Source organism: Crinia signifera, chromosome 6 (assembly GCF_055691185.1).
Source record: "Crinia signifera chromosome 6, ASM5569118v1, whole genome shotgun sequence".
NCBI lineage: Eukaryota > Metazoa > Chordata > Amphibia > Anura > Myobatrachidae > Crinia > Crinia signifera.
The window spans coordinates 104423632-104441284 of record NC_139222.1 but is presented as its reverse complement, the minus strand read 5'-3'; the positions used below and the strand labels follow the sequence as shown (position 1 = coordinate 104441284).

The window sequence follows — 17653 nt, the reverse complement described above, 5'->3', positions numbered from 1 at the left end:
TATTTTAATACATACTGGCAGTACATAGGTTTTTTTTTAGCATGGGTCGCTATTTTAAGAATTTGCAATCTGACTGATAATTGCATGTGCATAACCACATTGTGAATAAATATCTGCACGCATAGCAGTTGCATTGCAGTGTCAGTTGATTGACAGGAAGCCAGGTTTTAGGGGCAGAAACATGGCATTTTCTGTGTGTGCTAGTGCCAAGGTATTTTTGGGGTGGGTCATCGATGACCACTTTCTTTAGCAGGTTAGCAGGTTATATGCACCATAAACCTTATGGTGCATATACACAGTGAGATTTCACTTTCTGTTCCATCTGGGTCGTGGTTATTCTTTCTTTCCGGGCGGTGAATGCTTTTTCTCTCGTTAGCAATCTATGGTGAATTAGGTCTATAGTCTCTTATTGCTGCAATAAGAAATTATAATTAACAGGTCTAAAACCTGATAATAAACGAGCCCCCAAGTGTATAGTGGAGGTTGGGAGCTTTATTGCCAACAGATCCTGTTGCACGGTTGATGGTAAAATGTCACATTTGTTCTCCCCTATGGGCCACTAACAACTTTCCATTTTTTTGCTGGGGATGGATATGTTGAGAGAGTATCGTGTTTACTTCTATTGTGCTTGGTCCCTCCAATGCTAATTTTAGCCCTCAGTTACTTCAAATTCTCCCTGGAGCTATATGCGTTCAGTCAAAGAAGGATCTACTGGAAACTGTCACGGCCCTGAACTGTCTACAGGCCACGCCCAACAGGGAGCTGAAGTAGATACATTTAGAACACTGCCAGCTTTTACTGTTGTGTGATTCCCAAGTTTCCTGTTTTTCCTAACTGAGCTGCCATTCTATCATAGATTTCTGATGAATCACCAGTGTAGATAGCAATTTATTTGAAGACCATTTATGTTATTTTTTTAATTGCTTTGCATGACTATCATTATATTTTGTATTAACATTCAGAGCATACAGTACTTCATACCTCCCAACATGACCCTCTCCAGGAGGGACACAATGCTCTGTTTCTGGACTACCCTCTTACTGTATGATTGCAAGCCAAAAAATATAGGGGAGTGGCTTCCTGGGAAAGGGGCACGGCAACAAAATAATACTGATTTATATTACGCAGCACAGTTGTCTCCAATATTAAAATTATGGCAACAGTGCAAAATACATAAAGGGGGAGTGCAGTGGGACATGGACGGGTGTGCCGCTGCTGAGCGGGTGGGTGCACATCAATTTCCGTGGATGCTCGGGCCCTCAAGCACCCACAGAATCGGCACCGATGGCATTTTGGGTTTAAAGCAGCCATGGCAGTTAGTGTCCAGGTAATATGTCTGCTAGGGACAGTGGGACCCGGAAGACTGGATAGAATAGATGATATAATCTTTATTTCTGCTGTTTCATTGTTTAGTCTGAGACAAAAAGTGTACTCTGTATAGTTTATATTACGCCCAGGAACTAATGCTGGGTACACACCTGGATGACAAGGGTCCGATGCCATCAATCTAGATTCAATTCCGACCGATTGGATGTACAGATGGAGCCGGCCTGGTCTTTGCAGGCGATGGCGGCAGAATCGCCAGCCGCCATCCCCCGCCAGCCGACATCTGTATCTGCGACAGGGGACGCGCGTGCACAAGATGCGCACGCATCCCCTTCCGATGGCACTTCCCCCAGGTCCCCGCCGGCTTGTCAGCGGTCACCCGGGGTCCCCACTGCCTACCCGCAACCCCCCCCCCCTAACCCTGTCCGTCTCCTTGAAGCGGAGACAGACAGGTTCCCGTCGCCCCGCCGTCCGGAAACTGAGACGCACGCGCGTCTCAGTCAGATGGAGCGCCTCGCTGCTGGCGGTCCGCCAGCGGAGACAGTCTGGCGATTCGCCAGCAAGAGGGAGCCCGGCTCCATCTGTAGATTGTGTGGTGATTGGGCCCTTTTCTGTCCTGGTGTGGTCCGATACCGATCCGATGCGAGGTCCCGCGGGTCGGTCGGTCGTTATTCAGATCTTACTTGCAGCATGTAGGATCTGGAACCAACCATACTCCCGGGTGCGAGTCGCCATCGGATCGGATCTGAAGAAACACTGACGACCCGCTCACAATGTGCATCGTGAGCAGGTCGTCCTGGTGTGTACCCCACATAAGTCTTTAACACAGTAACCTCATTAGGCATTCTTTGATGTATGTCTAAAGGCCCCCATACACTTGTGAGACATGACAAGGACCTGATGCATGCTCGCGTGCGCATCAGGTCTGACCCAAGAGATTGATCCTCCTGCACATAGGATCTATCTCATCTGGTCAATCATGCACACATTGAGGGAGATTTTCAACAGCATTCAATTTATTGCCCGCCCCCTGGGAGTGATTTGCTGACCCGTCCCGCCCACACAGCAGGCAGCTCAAGGAGGCAGCCGCAGGCTGCACCCATTTCAGAGCACAGCAAGCGGAGCAAAGTAGTTAAGTATAATGTGGCTGTTATATTTTTTATTTTTTTTTAAATGATGCAATAAGAAGTTCTGCACCATAAAATAAACAATGTATTTTATCCATAACTAAAGATTTATAGGATATATAGGGGTATGGATCATAGGTCTACAGGAGTAAGGTCGACACCATTAGGCCAACATGCAGAAAGGAAGACATGGGTCTAGGTCAACATGTCATTAGGTCGACATGGGCAGGGTTGACAGTCATAAGGTGGACATGGGGTTTTCCACAGTTTTTTGAGCCGAATGTCGACACAGTCGACGCGGACACTGAAATGTAGCACCCCGTCCCCTCGCATGGCTTTGCTCGCGATGCTTCGGGCACAGTGCCTCGCTACACGGCACACTATTTTATTCTCCCACCGCGCCCTGTCGGCACATGTCGGCTCAAAAACAGTGAAAAACCCCATGACAACCTTTTGACTGTCATTCTTGCCCATGTCGACCTAATGCTTGTGTCGACCTAATGACACGTCGGCCTTGACCCATGTCGACCTTTCTGCATGTCGACCTAATGGTGTCAACTCAATACTTGTCAACCTAATGACCGTATTTCCTAAATAGTATTTATTATAATTAATTCCAACATTTGTTTACATCACAGCCAAGGACAACAGTCCTGACATTTTATTTCACAGTTTTGGCCACCCCCCTCCTAGTACTCTTGGCATCCCCTAGATGTTGTGGAACTACATGTCCCAGCATGCCCTGACAGTTTTGGCATGCTCTTATAGGAAAAAATGTGGCAATGCATGTTGGAACATATAGTTTCACAACATCTGGAGGGCCACAGGTTGAAGACCCATGCCCTAGGACCTCCCATCTGTACACATGCAATTTGGCCAGATAAATCTCATGCAATTTATTGGCTAATTTGCATATAAAAAAATGGCAGATCAAGTGACAAATCTCATGTAGCACTCCAGTAACATAATCATGTCTAAACATGGGTTTGTCTATTTAGGATCACTTTATTACTGTATTTTTGTACACTTGCTCTTTGTGGCCGATTGACATTTAAATAATTTGGTTTTAATGCTGAGAAAGATTGTTAGTCCTAATTAAAATAAAATATGTCACCAGATGTCATACCACCCGACATTTGGGAATTTAAAGTCCTTTTTATCACACTGTGCCCAACACTCCTTCATGAGGGTGGATCCTGAACAATATGACAGGGGGTGCACCATGACCGTGGAAGGGGTTATTTGTGCATGCTCCTGAAACAAGGGTGTGGCCTCAAAGGGAATGTCAAGTGAAAAGGATAGGCAGTGGGTGACAGTGAAAAGGTAAAAGGGAGAGGCAAAGAGTGACAGCAGAGAGAGAGAGAGAGAGAGAGAGAGAGAGAGAGAGAGAGAGAGAGAGAGAGAGAGAGAGAGAGAGAGAGTGATGGAGAGATAGTGACACAGGGGAGAGGTAGTATGTGATGTAATGGATGATAGGGAGAGATAGTGGGAGATAGAGAGGCATTTGTTAACAGGAGGAGACAAAGGGTGACAGTGAGAAGCAGTGGGTGATTTCAGAGAATGGGTGACAAAGGTAGGAAGTGGGTGATGCCAGGGAGAGGCAATGGGTGACAGAGGATGACAGTGAGAGGCATTGGTGACAGAGATAGTGGGAGATAGTGAGGGAGTAAGTGAGAAGAAAGGGTGATGGGGACAGGCAGTGGCTACAAGGGGAGACAGAGGGTGCTTGAGAGTGGGTAAAAGGTAGAGTCAGTGTGTATGTGAAGTCTCTGTAAGAGGGAGTCAAGGTGGTAAGGGGGTAAATTGTATTGAAAGGGTTCAGTGGGGGAAACAGGCATAAAAAAAAACAAAGGGATTTAACACGAGAGCTGATGAAAACATTGCTAATAGGAGATCTCTGTAACCCAAGTGAGGTGATCTCTGAACCACCCGCTAAGCAGCAGGGCACCGGAGACAGCCTCATCCTCAAATCCATCTGCTTGCTGTGCTTCACTGAACTGGCATCGCTGCAGCCCATCCACAGGACCTGCTCCTTCTTGCACAAGTTCGGACTGCATCAGCTGCAGCTCATAGAAGCCAGATAGGGCTTCCCAAAGGACAAGGAGTAGCTTAACACAGGAAGCACACTTCTCTGCTAATCGCAGTCTGGTCTGGCAGTCCCAGATAGAGGAAACACCTCCAAGTGGGAATGCCTGTCATGCGGATGACTGGCAAGTAGGACTTCCAATGGGAAGTCAGTGCTAGTCACACTGAAACAGTGCAGTCTCAGGTACTGCATCTGGCTCGCAGACATGACCAGAGGTGGTGGATTTTCTTACAAAATTGCAGTATAAAAGCATGGGAACGCCTAACGTTTAATGGGCGCCCCATAAAAAATGCTAGGCGTTCCCCTGACGCCAGCGCCCGCCCCGTATCCGGCGATCAGCAGCGGGAAAAAAAGTCAGGGCGGCGGGCAGTGCTTACCTGTTCGGTAGGCTGCGAGTATACGCAGCCTAGAGTACAGGTCTGAATCACAGAGCTTTGAGTTATATATGCTTTCTGTAAAAGGCTGCATACTGTACAGTACCTTTCCTGATTCAGTACATAGATGGCTGCTATAATCTGCTGCTGACTAGTCATTTGCCACTTTAGTCACCATTTCTTGATAGCAGTCAACACTTATTGAAGATTTCACCACAGGTCAGGGTCAGGAAACAGAAAGAATCTAGTAACAAAAGGAACTGGACTGTGATTCTCTGCCAGGCAGAAGGACAAGGTGGAAATCGCATAACCATGGAAACATTTTCTTCAGATGTTATGAGGTCTGGTTATAAAGCTCTGCTAAGCTGTGTTTGATAATTGCTGTCTGCATTGCCACTTAGAGCTGTTATACTTAGTACCAGACAGCAACTATATTTAAAAAAATAGTTAGTCATAGCAAATGGCAACAGCAAATGCAGTAGGCTGTACAGAAGGAGAGATGTCACAAAGGATTTTTTTTCCAAAAAACCTGACCCATACCTAAATAGATGCTGTGTGCATGCGACATTGCATATCTCCCAACTGGCTCGCTTTTCATGGGACCATCTCGGTTTTCTTGGATGTTCCTGCATCCTGCCCGGGGCCGGCAGTGTCCCGCGGCGGAGTGGGGGAAAGTTGGGAGTCCCCCTGTCACTAGTCACAGCATCTATTCCTGCAGCCTGAGAGACTGGGGGCATGGTCAGCAGCTCACAAAGCCACTAGCCATGCCCCACAGTGTCAAAAGGGGGCGTGGCCTCGTAGAAGGATCACAATTATAGGCCATGCCCCCTTTCTGATAGGTCACGCCCCAAAATGGATATACTTAATACCTGGACTGTTGGGGTGCCTTGAGGACCGCATTTGGGAACCTCTGACCTAAAGTATGCCAACCAAAATGTTTCTATCCTCACAGATGTCCTAATCTCTACTCTGAAGCCCCGCTGCCGATATCGTTATAGCGCATGAACGATATTGTGCATGCACACTGGACGATATCATCAACAATATCATGCAGTGGTGTCACCCGCGACCGCTGAACATGAAGGTTGGGGACTAGTGTACATAGCCAAAATTTACCTGCATGTTCCGACTACAGGTAGGTCATTAATGATGTACGGGAGCATGCATGGTTAACGATATTGAATGTACTCACTACACGTATATTTTTTTAAATATCCCTCAGAATGGCCCTTTTGAGCAGGGCCGGTTCTACAGTGTTCGATGCCCCCCCTGCAAACTATACATTTGCACCCTCCCAGACAGTGTGAAAAAAAGGTGTATAATGCCCGTAATTGAAGTACCTCATACACATAATATGCCCAGTAGCAGCAGTGCTGTAACAAGATTTTGTTGCCTTGTGGCAGAAAGGGAATTGACCCCCCCCCCTTCACACACACACACACACACACTAAAAATAGGGACAGTGCACACAAATGCCCATTACAGATTATGCCACACACCGTAATGTCCATTACACATTATGCCACACACATTTTGCACATTACACGTTATATCACCCACCATAATGCCATTACACATTATACCACACTCCATAAAGCCTATCACATATTATTCCACATAAGTGCCGCTTACCTACAAGCTCATTGCCAGGAGTTACGTGCTTGTTGCCAGGTGTTACATGCCTGTTGACAGGAGTTTCTTGTTAAATGCAGGGTTTACATGCCTGTTTTGTCGGTGGTTATAAGATACCCCCTCAGTGAGTAATGTGTACACCTGTACACCTACCGGGTGACCTGGAAAAAGTGAACTGTTTGGAGTTCTTGTGGAATGAATTTAGGAACCACTAGTCTACAGCATATTTCCTTGTTTTATGTGGTCCTGTTTTCCCCACTGTGTGATGCTTGTTGAGCACTGTGATCAGGGCCGGTGCCAATCACCAGAGCGCCCCAGGCGGGGGGGTCTGGGGCGCCCCGACACTCACACGCTCCAGGGGGGGGGGTGTCATGCGGCCGCTGTCGCTGCGCTTAACGGGGGGGAGAGGAGTTGGTGGCAGGAAATGCGGGGGGGGACAGACGGACAGTGACGGAAAGTGACTACCGCACCCCCTCCTCACCCGGCTCCCTCCTCTGGAACGGCGGCCAGCGGCTTCTTCCCCATTCCCTCTGCGGCGCAGTCTGACTGCAGGAGCCGCTACCAGCTGCTGCTCTCTGTCAAGGCCCTGGCTGAGCGCTACTGGCAAATCCCAGTGGCGGGAGATGCGGTGGGGGGGGGGGGACAGAGACGGTGACTATGACCAGTACAGGGGGTGGGCTCCAAGGGGGGTCATGCAGCGGCTGCCACTGCGCTTAAGGGGGGGGGGGGTTGGTTGTGGGAGATGTGGGGACAGGGACGGACGGTGACTATGACCAGCACAGGGGGCGGGCTCCCGGGGGAGTTCATCCCACTCACCAGTGCTCCCAGCTCCTTTATTCCTGCTCTCCTCGGCTGGCCTCGGAGCTTTGCTGCTGCTGATGCTATTTTCTATGCTGCTCATTACCGCCCTCCAGTGGCCGGCGCCCTAGGCAAATGCCTAGTGGTGGCGCCGGCCCTGACTGTGATTCCTTACAAATTGTTGACACTGATGCACACAATCTTTCCTTTCAGACATTTCCTGTGTTACGGCTTCCTTGCAATTTATTTTTAATTATAAATGTTCAATATGATGATCATGTTAGGAGCTGAAAGAGTTAAATTATGGATACAGCAAGGCTCTGCAATGTCCTGAAGGCTGTTATTTCCTGACATAGTAAGGTCATTTAGAGAAGAGCACAGGCCACTTGCCTATATCAGAGTTAAGGAGTATTTTGGAACACTTGTTTTCTTTTAATTTCCAAGAAGGAAAAGAATGCTACATCGCCAACATGAGGTGTTTTTCTATAGCATAAATCACTGAAATTACCTATAAGAAGACAGATGGACTTGTCTATTTTTTAATTAATTTTTTTTTTAAATCAAGCTATGAATTAAGTCTGGGCCTATTTACAAATCCTTTGTCTCCTGAAAGTCGCGCATAAATTGTGGCGATCTCGGTACGTTCTGCTATGTAGAACTGGGTACACACTAATAGATATTTCTGCAGATTAATTGATCTGCAGATATATCTACAGACGGATTGGGCAGAATGTTCTCCATACACACTGCCCGATCCGTCGGGTCTGACATCACTGACATTTGCATGCGTCTGCCCATTGAGCTGTCAATCCCTAGCGGTTTCCCTGATATATCTTTAGATATATTGGGTATTGGCTGTGTTATACAGCAGACACGATATATCTGTGAGCGACGGCGTTCACAGATATAAATCGATGGTACACACTAGCTTATGGTGCATCGATATATTGGCCATTTAATCGAACAGCCGATTTATCGTCCAGTGTGTGCGCACCTTAAGACAGAATGCAACCAGTCCCTATGTTGCCCAATGCAGACTGTGGTCTTGAGATGTTTGCTATACTCTGCAAAGCACAGCTTTGGGAGATAGCCCAACACCAATGCCTCGCAGACAGTAATGTGCATAACATCTCTTTCACCTCAGAAACAATCATTGCAATAGATTTAAATGCCCAAAAAGGGAGAAGGTATACTTTTATTTTGTTTCATTTTGATATTGTAAATGTATGAGGTATTAGGAAGCTGAATTTTACTGTAATTTTCACCAAAAGTTTTAATGGTATAAATATTTTGTTTATTCACAGACACTGCTGATCAGCTACAGTTTTCAGTCCTTTCTTGCTGACAGACAAGAATGAGCACAGCGTCTATTCCTGCAGCCGGAGGGGCTGGGGACATAGCCAGCAGCTCACAGAGCTGGTATGCCCATGGACCAGCTCATTGTAGTGTAGTATAAAATTAATTGGAGGGCATTATAATGTTACATAATATAACTGTGGCACTGTGATATTGCACAATATGAAGTAGAAGCACTATGAACTGGGGCAACACTTTATGTCATAACTGGGGCACTGTGTTGCATAATTTGTACTGACAGCCCTACAATGTGACATAGCATAAACTAGGGCACTACTCTGGTTCAGAAAATGAACTAGGGCACTATTATGGGGCATAACATTAACTAGGGCACTACACTGTTTTTGGTCACTATTATTGGGCATTAAACTACCGCGCCTCTTGATCCTGTACCTGCACAAGTCATTAAAAATCTATCTCCTGTGCTTATCACAACCTTAACTAAAATCTGCAATCTCTCTCTTGCTACTGGTACTTTTCCTTCTCTGCTCAAACATGCAGTGATTACTCCCATTCTGAAAAAAAAACCCCACAATTCTGACCCTAACTCTCTCTCTAACTATCATCCTATCTCTCAGCTCCCATGCCTCTCCAAGCTACTGGAGAGACTGGTCTACTCTCGCCTCACAAACTTTCTTAACTGTCACATTCTATTAGACCCGCTTCAGTAAGGCTTTCGCTCTCAACACTCCACTGAGACAGCACTGACTAAAGTGGTGAATGATCTGGTAACTGCTAAGTCTAAAGGCCATTACTCACTACTTATTCTTCTAGATCTTTCTTTTTTTTTAAATTGAATGTTTTTTATAAGTTTTCCAAAAAAACAAAGAATACAGACCAAAAGAAAATACTTATACAGGCAGTAAAGGTGCAGCGTAACAGTAGGTACATTCAGGAGTTATGTGGTGACCAGAGTAGGATATATGCAGGCACATGGAAAGATATACACACATGTTTCACACCCCAAGAGTAGGATGTGTAGGATGATTGTCGCCACTGCATAGCTAGGATAAGTACACACTTTCTCAGCTACCCGGAGGCGCCATCCGGGCAGTCAAGCACATAAAAAGGTAGAGAGGTATAGACATGGAAACATAACGCATTCAAAACCATAAAATACCACAACTCCCTAGGTCGGAACCCCGGAATAATCAGTTGCCAAAAGCACCACTGCCTAAACTAAATAAACCTAATATCCCAATTAACGTACATGTAAAAAGAAAAAACTCCCAAAAGGCCCAAAACAACCCGTCCGTAGAACCCCCCACCTTGCACTGCCCATCCCCAACTTAGGAGTACTTTGTCCCTTTAACCTTACCCCCTCTCAACCTACACTAACATTAACTATGGAAGAAAATAAGTTGGTGGCCTGTAGCTGATTAAAGCAGCTACCCTAAGCCCAGAGTAAACCAACCTATCGCTCCCACCCTACTTCCCCCCCATCTACCCACCTATCCCACTATCTATCCCCTTCCACCCATACTAACCCACCCAAACATAGGATATTAAAAGGAGAATTACCAGGGGCATACAGATCAGGATATATTCACAGAATGAAGTGGCAAAATCAATATAATGGCCAATAGGACAGATAGCCTTAAATCAAATTGTAGAAATAAATGAATATGAAAAAACAGGTTTCTATGTATGTCATCAATCTCAGGGTAATCATCTGCCCCATCAGAGTATACAGATATAGTGCACAGAATATAAATAATATGAAACTCCTATCTATAAGTAACGGCTAAATCAGCAATTACATGAAAAATAATGCAAAGAAAAAGGTTTATGTTTGGGCTGAAGGACAGCAAAGGAAGTCCTTTTCTTTTCAATAATGAGTTAGAGAATATTAGTCCGGCCAGTCCTCAAGCCCAGTGTGAGCAGGGGGTATGTTGCCAGAGTCCTCTCCATCAGGGTGGCATCCACAAAAAACAAATCAACAATTCTCTGTCGGAGCGAAGACCTTTAAGTATAGGTCGGACAATCCCGGGCAAGCAGAAGCGAGTATAGGGCAGAAGCAGGGTATTCAAAGGGGCCGCGGATGCGCATGGAGATCCCCGAGGGCAGATCTCCCGCACATCCACAGCTGCAGGAGCTGCAAGGGCCACAACAACACAGTCCTCAGGATAGTGAACCACGGACATCTCCACACATGTATCGACAGGAGAGATAGAAAGGGTTATTTCCTGGATGTCATCAAACTTTTTAATAAGCCTGTCAGCTGAAGCATATAGGGCCTGTATAATTCTCTGGAAGGATGTTTCCATGACTAAGACTATAGAAAAATGCAGCTGGAATCTCAAGTGTAAAGGAGCTTGTGCAGGCTGCTACAGGGGAGTCCTTGTACGATATGGAGGTGGCTAGCACACCTCCAAGTGTACCAAGAGTGTTGATAGCAGCAACACAGTCTTATATAGTCTCGTTAAGTTGCAGTTAGGCTTGCACAATAAGTAGATATATAGGTACTGGAATCCTTTAAACAGATGAGGTTGTTATATGCAGTCGTCAGGTTATGGTAGAATGCAGGATGTTTCTCAGAAAACACCACTGACCATAGTATATCAAGCAGGCTCTAGCAGAAATGGTAGCAATTCTCCAGCAGAAAGAGCAGTATTATGGAGGCACCCCGCCTGCCGCAGAGGCCCAAGATGGCAGCGGGCACCGATCCCGAGCCGCACGGCCACACTATGTCAGCACACCAGCAGCGCTCACCCCTCCATGGTCCTCCAGCCGCAGTACAGTGCTACCAGTGGAGCAGATGTCGGCCCGCAGCGCTCTGAACTCCAAGTCACACCGGCACAGCCATCGGGCAAGGCCGCAGTCTGATCTGTGGAGGGGAAGAATCCAAGATGGCGCCCGGACGCACGAAGACTGGAGATTCAGGCAGGCGGAACAGGCCTCTCGGGCCGCGGAGGAGAGCCGCCGATGGCACAAGTGGGGCAGGAGATGATGCAGAGGGTAAGTGTAGGGGAACAGGAGGTCCACGGGTCCCAGGGCAGGATAAAAAAAACAGGATATTTGCGGAGCCCACTCCACACACGTCCGATCACGGATGTAGCCAAGCCACGCCCCCTTCTAGATCTTTCTGCTGCATTTGACACTGTGGATCACACTCTTCTCTTACAAACACTACACTCCCTATGTCTACATGATACAGCCCTTTCCTGGTTCACATCTTACCTCTGATCGCTCTTTCAGTGTTCGCTTTTCTGACTCTAATTCCTCTTCACTACCTCTGTCAGTCGGAGTTCCGCAAGGCTCAGTCTTAGGTCCTCTGCTTTTCTCAATCTATACTTCCTCTCTTGGCAAACTAATCAGCTCTTTCGAATTTCAGTATCACTTATATGAGGATGATACTCAAATCTATCTATCAACCCGAGTTGTCACCAGTGGTTTTTGGCCGAGTCTCTGAATGTCTCTTTGCCCTCTCATCTTGGATGTCTTCTCGCCAACTCAATATTTCCAAATCGGAATTACTTATATTCCCGCCAATTAAGAACAGTTACCATCCAGACATCTCCATTGCTGTTGACAACTCAACAATCTACCCTACCCCACAAGCTCGTTACTTAGGGGTCATCTTCGACTCTGACCTGTCCTTTCTTCCCCACATTCAATCTGTCTCTAAATCATGTTACATGCATCTAAAAACATATCCAAAATACGACCCTATCTCACACAAGACACTACCAAATCTCTTATCCATGCACTCCTTATATCCCACATTGATTATTGCAATAGTCTCCTAACTGGTCTTCGAAAGAACAGACTCTCACCACTGCAATCCATTTTAAATACTGCTGCTAGGCTGATCTTCCTTGCAAGGCGCTCATCGTCTGCTGATCCGCTCTGCCAGTCCCTTCATTGGTTGCATTGCATGTATCTTACCGTATTCAATATAAAACACTTCTACTCACATATAAAGCTATTAACCATACTGCACCAGCATACATCTCTTTACTTAACACAAAATATCTCCCATCTCGACCACTCCACTCTGCGTCTCTCTTCTGCATGGATCACTAGCTCCCATTCACTATTACAGGACTTTCATTGGGCTGCTCCCATCCGATGGAATGCCCTTCCACGCACTTCCCTCCGGAGATGACTCCCTCTTCTTACCACAAGTGGACACGGGCAGGGGACCTGCGCATTGGCCAACTGGTTTCCCCTACGGGTGTACTGCCCTTCCCGGAAATTAGCGTGACCTGGAACCTACCTCCCTCTGAAATCTGGAGATATCTACCAATCAAACACCTCCTTTCCAAACAACCATACTGTGAGGCGACACACAGACCCCCCACTTCCTACGAGGCTCTATGCCGGGCTGAATCCTCTCCTCAACATCTCCTTTCCATAGTATATAAACTCCTAATAGAAGATACGTTCGCTACGCTACCACGTTTTACTACGGATTGGGAAAGAGATCTAGGTATACAGCTGAGCCAAAAAGAATGGGGAAAAATATTTCAGGTCACTATGTCATGCTCGTCAAGCTATTCAGTAATAGAGACCCACTATAAGGTATTATCTAGATGGTACAGATGCCCCTCAATATTGGCTAGAATGTACCCTGGAGTACCCGCATCTTGTTGGAGATGTAATGCAGCCGTAGGATCCACGCTACACATATGGTGGGAATGTGGCAGCCTTCGCCCTTTTTGGAATTCAGTGTTTTCTATAACTAAGGAAATTATGGGACAGGATGTAAACTCTGATCCTACATTCTGGCTTCTTAATAAAACAGACTGTCCTATTTCCAAATACAAAAAATCTCTACTAAAACACTTGAACAGTGCAGCTAAAGCCGTTATCCCGATACACTGGAGGTCCTCTACCCCCCCAACCATAGCCAAATGGTTCACGCAACTTGAGTTTTACATGTCTATGGATGACCTGTCTCTGTCCGGCCCCTCTAACTGTAAACATTTAATGATATATGGACACCATGGCTCATTTTCAAAGACTCCCTTTCCTATTTAAGACATATTAGGATATAAAAACATCAAGATAGATATGATGATAACTTGACGATGGCTACCCAGGTAGAACCCTCCTACTCCTTCCCCCTCTCTACCCTCTCCCTACCTTTATATACCTTCCTTTCTGCAACATTACCACATATGTTCTTTGTTTTTGTTTTTTTGACTTATGCTACTAGAGTTCCATTAAGACTGTTATGATTACATGCCAGTATAACCGTGCCTAAGCCTTACATCTGAATATCACATCAATTAACGATGCCTAACAAAATATCTGCCTGTGAGACTCGCATGTATTTGTTGATAAGTAACTTCTGTTTTTTTTTCTGCATAAAACCTTCAATAAAAACTTTAATGGGAAAAAAAGACTCTCCACTAGCCTCCAAACTTTCAAGTGTTCCCTGAAAACTCGCCTCTTCAGGCAAGCCTATCATATTTAAGTACTACACACATAACCCTCTGAGGCACTTATGTATTATATAGCTTCCCTTCTGGACTTGTAACTTGGTGGGACTGCTATGCTATTACTGATGCCTTTCCTTGTGTTTCCCTCCCTTGTAAGCTTGCAGCAGGGCCCTCTAGCCTCGGGGTCTGTCTGGTTACCCAGTTTGTTTTATCACTGTCTACTATTGTAAAGCGCAACAGAATCTGCTGCGCTATATGAGACACTGAAAATAAATAAACTGCTGTGGAGAGGTGTCTCTCTGGAAGCATTAGGATAGGGGCCCTGTTAAAAATGTTGCTTTGGGGCCCACAAAATTCTGGTCATTGAATTCTGCTAGTGTGGAGGAGACACTTAAATCCAAAGCAAGATTTAATTGGCAAATATCCCTCCGAAGCATTTAAAAAATAAAAAATAAAAACAGAGAGAACTAAATGCATGACTGACTGACCACTTAAGAGCATCCCTTGTTATCCAGTGTGCATTTTGAACACTAGAGGGAGTTGGAACAAAGATAATGGTCTGACTAATTGCAAACATCACGGGGCATACTGTAGGTAATAGCGTCCAAGTTACATATGCCCCCATATATTATATATGTGCCTATTTATTATATACAAAATGTAACCAACTTTTTTTTTTGTTAGCATCCAGGCCATTTAAAAAGGGATATGAGATTTTAGAAAAAGGCATATGTACCACTTTATTCTTATACATGACATTTGAGGTTCAAGAACATATACTTTGCGGTAAAAAAAAAAAAAAACACGTAAAGCTTTGTCAATATATGGGGACGGCATAAATAAAAAAATTATTAATTTGACAATCTCCAAAATGCTTAATTTTCCAGAGCTTGGACGTGGCAGCTAGAGCAATCTTTAGATTAGTATTAAGCCTCATACACACAAGACGCTATATCGTTAACGATATGTCGTTCATATTGTCCAGTATGTACACTCATTATCGTTAACGATATCTACTGTTGTCTGAATATGCAGCTAATGTTGAGCATATTGTCAATTAGAGGATATATTGGGGTTATTCTGTTTGACTCGCAAAGCTGTGAATTTCGCAGCTTTGCGAGTAATTTAAACACCGCCCACACAAATGCCCGCCGCATGCACCTCAAATCTCCCAGCACGCATGCAAGTGGATGTTTTGCATAAACATCAATTTGCAGCTTGTGTGAGGGGGCAAAATCATTCGATGGTCGCCGACCATCTAATGATTTCACCAGCGCCTGCAGATCTAAGTCAGTCTCTGCTGGCCTTAGATCTGCGCGCCCTGTACGAGAAGAGGGTGGGCAGCTGACATCAGCTGCCCATCCCTTGCACCCGTGTCACTGGCGAATTTCCATGGGAAAACGTTTTCATGGGAACAACCACGGCCTGCCACCCCACGCCCCCCACCCGCACTATTGTGTGCGAGAGGCTGGTGAATAATCAATTTGCCGCGTCCACTCACACAAAGAAGCTGCACATGCGCATAAATACTTATGCTTATGCACATTCTATAAAAATCGCTCCCCTGTGCAATCACACAGGGGAGCAAATCCATTGGACAAACCTCCATTGTCTGATATATCGTCCTGATGCCAAATAGAATGATATATATCGGTCATATAATCTAGTCTAGTGTGTATCTGCGATCAAACGCTCCAGCAAGTCATTTGCTAGAGTACACAACGTCCAGCTTGAGTGTGGAATTACTAAGGACCGAATTGTCACAACTACCGTTCACCAGCAATTTTGACCGATAGTTTTTAAACAATTATAGGAATAATTGCTTGTTTCCATTTTTATTCTATTTATTGTTTAAAAAACATTGTTCAAAACCGCTGTCGATCAATGTCTTTGACAGTTTTTCCCGCTAATGCAATTTTGTTCCTTTAGGTCTATTGTGTGAAGATTCATTTAAAAATGGAGTTAATCATGTAAAACAGTTTCTGTAAATATGCATTAATTGAATACTAGTGCTCTAAATAGCTTCATTGTGGCCCCATGCCGCACTGCTCAGTTCTGCGATTTATTGCATTGTGCAGACGGGGTTGGGGCCATGATGACTCAATTTACTTTGCTTGTGGAGTAATTGCCAGAGAAGGAAGATCTGTTGGAGATGCCAACTCAGCTGTAAGGTACTACCTACACCAAACTTATGTGTGTCCAACCAACACCAGTGGGCCTGATTCTGATCCATTTGCTCTCCTGAGCATTCGCACAGGGGAGCGATTTTCAGCAACTGCGCATGCATGTAAAGTTTTACATGCATGTGCAGCCATTTTATGCGCGTGGGTGTGGTGAATTGCTTAATTGCTGGCCCGTTTGCACCTAGTAGTGCTGGCATGGGGCAGCAGCGAGATGTAGCTCCCATGGGAATGCCCAGCTTTTCATTGGCATCCCCATAAAAACACTGGGTTTTCCCATGTTAATGCGCCGGTGACGCAGGTGTGGGGGGCGGGCAGCTGATGTTGGCTGCCCTCCCGCTTCCAATACAGGGAAGAGAGGTGTCTTAGATCTGCGAGCAATTGCAAAATCATTCGATGGTCAGTGACCATCAAATGATTTTCGAGCATTCGTGCGTGCGGCAGGCGCACCCTTAGATGACACGCAAAGCTGCAAAATTGCTTGTCAACCAGAATCAGGCCCATTGTTGTTTCACTAACAGGACTTAAGAGTCTCAGTGTGAATGTGATGCCTGAAAATAGTATTCAAGATCAGTGGTGTAACAATAGCCCTGCAGACCTCGTGGTGGCTGGGGTGCGCTGAGAAAGTGTGGGCGCCAAGGGGTCTGCGGGACTATTGTTACGCCAATGTTGCTGCCAGGGCCTGACACATCTGTGGCTGCGGTCCCGGCTCTCCTCCTGGCTCAGACTTGCTGCTCATGAAAACAAACACTCACAAAATGGCTGCCCCCATACAGCAGACAGTTTTTGGTTTTTGAGGATGCTAGAGGAGGCGGCGGCATATTGCGGAGCACTGGAACCGCAGAAAAGACCGGTGGCAGACTCGGACGTGGCATGATGCAGTGGGGTTGGGGGGAGTTTAACTTTGCTTGGGTGGGGGGGGGGGGGGGGGGCTGCCAACATTTTCGGCAGGGGGGCACAAATGTAATAGTTACGCCACTGTTCAAGATGGAAAAGAGCTCACACCTCCAATAGCAGTTGCCTAAAATGTTGGAAGGAGGAACCATTTTCAGTTGCAACAGTTCCTGCTACCACGCCGTCACTTACTATATCATAGTAACATAATTAGAGATGTGCGGGCTCGGATTTCAGAGATCCGAGCCCCCACGGACGTCATCATTCCGAGCCCGATTCCGAGCAGCGCTCGGAGGTTCCCACCTGACTCGGTCCGTCCGCGTGATTAGAACGTCATCTCCCGGCGTCGGATTTCGCGAGGCTTTATAAGCGGCTGCCGCGCCCGCCATCTTCACTCCAGTCAAGTAGTGGGTTGGGAGAGGGTGTGTTGGTGCTGCTGCTGGGGCTTAAACTTGAGCTTGACCTTGAGCTTTTGCAATCGCTGGTGCTGTCT

The 17653-nt window shown here is 46.1% G+C and overlaps 1 long non-coding RNA gene across 1 annotated transcript in view; it reads right to left on the bottom strand.

Moving 5' to 3' along the window:
- Nucleotides 1–5025: 5025 nt before the first annotated feature.
- The window catches only part of LOC146007923 (uncharacterized), a 64900-nt gene continuing 52272 nt past the window's right edge, over nt 5026–17653 (bottom strand). The window contains exon 3 of the long non-coding RNA XR_014444420.1: nt 5026–5157. This is a non-coding gene — a long non-coding RNA (uncharacterized LOC146007923). The remainder of the gene's footprint in view (nt 5158–17653) is intronic.